Source organism: Gadus macrocephalus, chromosome 14, assembly GCF_031168955.1.
Source record: "Gadus macrocephalus chromosome 14, ASM3116895v1".
NCBI classification, from domain to species: domain Eukaryota; kingdom Metazoa; phylum Chordata; class Actinopteri; order Gadiformes; family Gadidae; genus Gadus; species Gadus macrocephalus.
Window position 1 is genome coordinate 13,279,000 of NC_082395.1, and position 6,000 is coordinate 13,284,999.

Genomic DNA, 6,000 nt, shown 5'->3' on the forward strand with positions numbered 1-6,000 from the left:
TTTGCTTGTATATGTGTGTCTGTGTAAGTGTGCGTTTATATATGTGACTGCGTCTGTGTGTGTGTGTGTGTGTGTGTCTGTTTGATGACCCTGGCCCCCCATACATAACGAAGGGGCCTCTCAGGATGCCAAGAGGCCTCCCCCCAGCTTGACCTCGACCAAACCGCACTACATACCCCACTATATATTGTTGCTGTGACATTGCCTCTAATCAATCAGTTGTGGAAACTCAGTAATGTTTTTCGATGTAAGGGGCGGTTGTGTTGGGGCCATCTGCCATGGAGTTCATGGAAAACTCCTGCGCTGTGGACACAGGAGAGGTCAACAATTAGGTTAGATGTTGTTGGCTGGAAATGTTTGTTTTTCATGCGGGTTACGAGGTAACTTTTTAAAGTATCTCTCAGACATGTAAACGCCTTTTTCCGATGATTTTCAGTCTGAGGGACTAGTGCGGACAACGGTCCTTTTAGGTTGGTCCAGTATTGAGTGAGAATGCTGCAGCAGTTATCCTCGAGAAGGGGCTGCAATTTAATCCTTTGGGGCAATAGCGCCCCATCAATCCTCTCATGTGCTGTTTTTTTCCCACTGACTTAATGTGCTGGTTATATCGAGATGGAAAGATCCATACAGAGAAATGTCATTTGCTTCTTTACCTTTCACTTCATCACGTTTGATCTGTTTGTCGTTTGTTGTCCAACCAAGTCTAACTCATAGTTATCTGAATATTTCAGATAACACTAAACTATGCTTTCCAAAACACGACAAACTCTCTGTCCTCCAGCACTAACTCTTGTTTCTACTGTTCTCTTCCTGCAACCACTCAACTCAACTCTGTTTGACTCGGTTGGACACAAAAACAAACAGCCCGTGATCCAGCAATCATGTGACTTTACAGCATATAAACTGTCAGGGTGTTTTGTAATAAATATTATTGCGACAATGCAATATGTGGCGGCAGTTTAGTGTTTTAATGGTGACTGTAGTTCTTTTGGGGTATTTTTTAGTTTTCTTGCTCATCCTGACCAGATGGAGTCACTCAGTAACACTGTTAAATACAACATACAAACACACACACATACACACATACACACACACACACACACACACAAACACACACACGCACACACACACACGCTCAAACACTCACTGACACTTACATACAACCCTGCATTACACACGTAAACACACGCTCACACAGGAGGATATATTTTCTATGAGGTTCTTGTGCAGTCAATCCTACTCGCTCAACATGTAATCAGCTGTGGGAAATCTTCCTCTGGTACTAATACACAATCAAGGAGCATCATGTATGTGTGTGTGTGTGTGTGTGTGTGTGTGTGTGTGGAAATTACTAATTTTTGTAGATATTATCCAGGGTGTAATTTGTCTATTAAAGGAGACATATTATGGTGTTTTCCTAACAAGTAAACATTGTATTTGAGTTCCAGAAAACATGCTTTTGAAGCTGTTTGCTGGAAATAGCTTTTCTCGACAATCTCGCCTACCGCTAGTCCCCTCTGTTTCTGTCCCTTCAGAATGCGCTGTTTCTGGTGTCTGTAGCTTTAATGCAAATGAGCTGCTGCCCATTGACCAATGAGCTGTCAGACTGAACCACAGCATGGAGGAGAAGGGATTGTTGCCGTTCGCGGACTCCTGGAGCTCTATTTCTATATAATATAATACTATATTATGTATGGATATTCATCTAATATTATATCTAATATCACAGCCAAAAGCTATGTGGGCCTCGGATGATATTATGAATCATAACGACTGCGTCTGACGTCTCTGGTACTAGGGGCCGGCACTCTGCATAGGCGAGGTAGGCGACCGCCTAGGGCGACAAATGCGTTGGGGGCGCCCTTAATCAGTCAATTAAAATATACGACGCGAACGGAGAAGGGAGGGGGCGCGGGAGCAATCGCCAGGGCGGCCCAAAACCGTCACCGTAGCCCCCCCCCCGCGCGCTCGGAAGACCTTGTCCAGGGCGCAAGTTGATTTCGAGTCGCCTAGGGCGCCGAAACGGCCAGCGCCGGCTCTGCTGGTACTTCCACAAAAAGTAAAGACTCTTAGTGGGGGATATCTCGGCCATGGTTGACAAGTATTGGGGAAAGGAACTTTGGCCATGAACCACTACATGGAGGAGAAAGGAATTGTACTCCGTGAGCTGAGCTGCCGGACTGCCCCTGAGACCTACCCCCGCCGGACCTGTTCAGCCCCCGGAGTACACCACCGGACGGCTTCGACGGTGGCCGGACTGGCGGCCGGACGGCAGTCCAGCGGGGGTAGCTCGGCAGCAGTCCGGCAGCTCAGCTCCGGGAGTAAAATCCCTTTCTCCTCCATTTCTCCTCCGCCGGAGCTGCCACCGAAGCTTCGGCGGCAGCTCCGGCGGGGGGTAGCTCGGCGGCCATCCGACAGAGAAAGGGGTTATACTCCCGGAGCTGAGATGCCGGGCTGCCGCCGAGTTCCCCCCGCCGGAGCTGCTCGTCAGCTGGTCCACAAAATCTTAGCTATGCTCTGATTGGAGGGGAAACTGTAGGCGTTTGGTAACTGTAGGCGAGGTACTTTCAGAAATGCATATCTCACTCAAAAAATCGAACCCTAACCCTGACTGTTTTCAAAGTTTGTATGCGTGTGGAAACACCAGAGACCCAAAACAACACCCCAAATGCCAGGAAAAGTGTTGTTTTCATAATATGTCCCCTTTAACATTAGTCTTTGTTTTTGTGTGTATGCGTGCTCTGTTAGTGTATGTTTGCTTGTGTGTGTGTGTGTGTGTGTGTGTGTGTGTGTGTGTGTGTGTGTGTGTGTGTGTGTGTGTGTGTGTGTGTGTGTGTGTGTGTGTGTGTGTGTGTGTGTGTGTGTGTGTGTGTGTGTGTGGTTTGATGTGTGTGTGTGTATGTGTGTTTGTTTGTGTGGGCTTGTATGAGTGCGGGTCTGTGTGTGTGTATGTACACACATGTGTTTTACGTTGTAATGGCTACAGGAGAGCGGCTCTGTTACATTCTTTACTCCAAAGTGTTCTGGTATGGTATGTCTGGTATCTGCGTTTGTGTGTGTGCGTGTGTGTCTGTCTGTGTGTGTGTGTGTGTGTGTGTGTGTGTGTGTGTGTGTGTGTGTGTGTGTGTGTGTGTGTGTGTGTGTGTGTGTGTGTGTGTGTGTGTGTGTGTGTGTGCTCATGCCTTCTTGCGTTATTATGAATCATTCATGTCAGATCAAACTCACGCCTGAAGTACTGAATGAGAGAGACAGAGAGAGGGCGAGAGACAGAGGTGAGGAAGAGAGGGAGGAAGATGGATAGTGATAAAGCGGGGTGGAGGGAAAAATAAGAGGAAAGGAGAGACAGAGAATATTGAGAAGAAGAGAGGGAGAGAGTGAATATGACAGAGATACGGAGAGAGAAAAATAGATGGAAAGAGGGAGTGAGATTTGGGAAAGAGGGAAGGAGAGAGCGAGTGATCAAGAGGAATAAAGAGCCGGAAAAGAGAGGGACGGGGGATGAAAGACAGAGTAGCAGAGAGACAGAGAGAGAGTGAAAGTGAAATAGAAAAAAGGAGAGGGAGATATAAAGAGAGAGGGTAAAGCTGTTTGCTAAGGGGAGAAAGGGAAGACGTTTGAAGCATAACAATATGGCCTGGGGTTGCAAAGGCTCAGTGTTCAACTTTGGTACAACTTTTACTAGTGCACTTCCATGTACTACATGTTTTGTATGTACTGCATGTTTTACGTTTACTATGTGTTGTGTATGTGCTGTGTCGAAGATGAGGTAAGATGTGTATATTCTACATTTGCTATGTGCATGGTATGTACTTCCTAAATCCACCTTAAGTAGTCTTTTTAACAAAGACAGAAGGCAGGGGAAGGAGGGGGAATGTAGGTAGAGGATAGAGGGGGGGGGTTAGAGTTAGAAAAATGTAGCGATGTTAAGTCCTTAACAGATTATCTACTGTAGTCGAGTATCTGAGCACTGTGACCAATGCTTTTTTAGTTGTTATGAAAACGTGTCTTCTGCGGAACTGACAAAAACAGTGAACATAAAAGAATGCAGTGTTTTATATAAAGTCGACTAGTGTGTTGCTGCTGATCTGAAAGTATATTCATATGATGCAAGTGTGTATCATTTTGTCATCAGAGTGAGATTATGACACAGGATTGTTGGGCATCGATAGCACTGTTGTGTCTTATTTGCTTGTGAGTAGAGTTTTGACACAATGAGCCAAGTTTTGCAAAACGTGTTCAAACAACGGGCAAAAACTGTAGTGGGTCTTCGTCTATTTAATAGCGTTTTACAAGATGAAGATCTGGGTCTGGGCAGCAAGGCATTCTGGGAAGTTAAATTCCATATCAGGGTTTTGCTTTTGCGAGCAGCCAACCGTCAGTCAGGCTCTTACCTCAACAGATAAACACTCCCTGAACAACAGAAGACGCGTGTTAGTGCATGTGCGTGTGCATTTGTATGTTTGTGTATGTTTTAACTCTGGTCAGACTAGTAATTGGAAACAGCCGTTTGCTGAAGCTGCAACATGCAGTGAAACAATGGAGGCTACAGGTGCTGCTCTTGGCATGGCCTGCACGTAAATCCCATTGTTGTGTGTATGTGTGGGTGTGGGTGTGGATGTGGGTGTAGGTGTGTGTATGTGTGTGTGTGTGCATGTGTGTCTATGTGAATTTGGGTGTTGATTATAGTATATTTTAACGGTCTATTGTATAGGGTAGTAATTTTCCTGCATTATATAAGGTGAATTCTGGAGGTACTGTATAAATTACAACATTATAACATTATAGACACATGCTTAGACCAAAGTAACACAGCTAGAAGTTTTTGTTACTCTACCTAATACTTAGATACACACCTGAAAACACTTACTTACAAAACTGAACACCAATCAGCCAGCTACAAAATGGCCTAAGGAAAATTGTGCACGTCCCGGGGCAGCACAGGGGAAATATATCATTGTGTGCCGCCATAAGCCTTCGAGGGTAACCGCACCATCATGTTAAAATAGGTTCCTACAATACCCACTTCTAGATGCACTTCATGATGCAGCTGTCCAGGACAGATCAGAGCAGCCCAGGTTTGTTGTTGTCTGGGATAATGTTAGTTTCTATCAGGCTTTTCTGGTTCGGAACTGGTTCACCATCCATTATCAATTTGAAGTAGTATACTTACTCGTAATTTCTAAACCCTATCCAAGTATTTTTTTTCGTCTTGAAGATGGCGTGTATATGACCGCCAACCGCATGCCCCTTCTGCAGGCGATGGAACAGGCCGCATGCGGAGACATTGAAGTGAGGTCGATCCATCGATGGATTCGGCACACAAGGCGAGGATCCATAAGCCTACCCAAGCACAATACAGTACAGTAGTGAATTTTTATTTATTTTTTTGCTTAAACTGAATTAACTGCACTATAAAGTACTGTACAGCAATGTACAGTATTGAGTATTTGATTTTTTGATTTTGACAAAGGATTGTTAGGTTTCCATAGAAGAGTTTCAATTTGACATAGATGTGAATGGTATATTTCTCAGTGTTTTGTATTATTTGCTTGTGTGTTGAGGTTTGACACAATGAGCCAAGTTTTGCAAAACGTGTTCAAGCAATGGGCAAAAGATGCAATAGTAAAATTCTGTACGGTTAAGAATTTCTCCCTATTTGGCCATCCTCCCCGTCCTCAGCAAGGGCTCCCTGCCATCCAAACATCCCATAAACCACCTCCTCCTCCCCCTTCCCCTCCACCTCCACTTCCTCCACATGCCTTCACCAAGATTCCATAATAATGGGAGAACTTAGAGTGAGGTCCACACATCCCTGAACCAGAGAAATCCTCTGATTCTGATTGGTAATACATTCAGCAACTCTGTAGTTCACTGGTCACATTTCAGGTTCAGTAAAGCTGTTCATATACAACCTTGAGTTTGTAATAAGAACCATGCAAGATGTCTGATATAATCTACACAAGACAGCAGAGGCAGCCGACAAAAGCATTCCTGGCATTC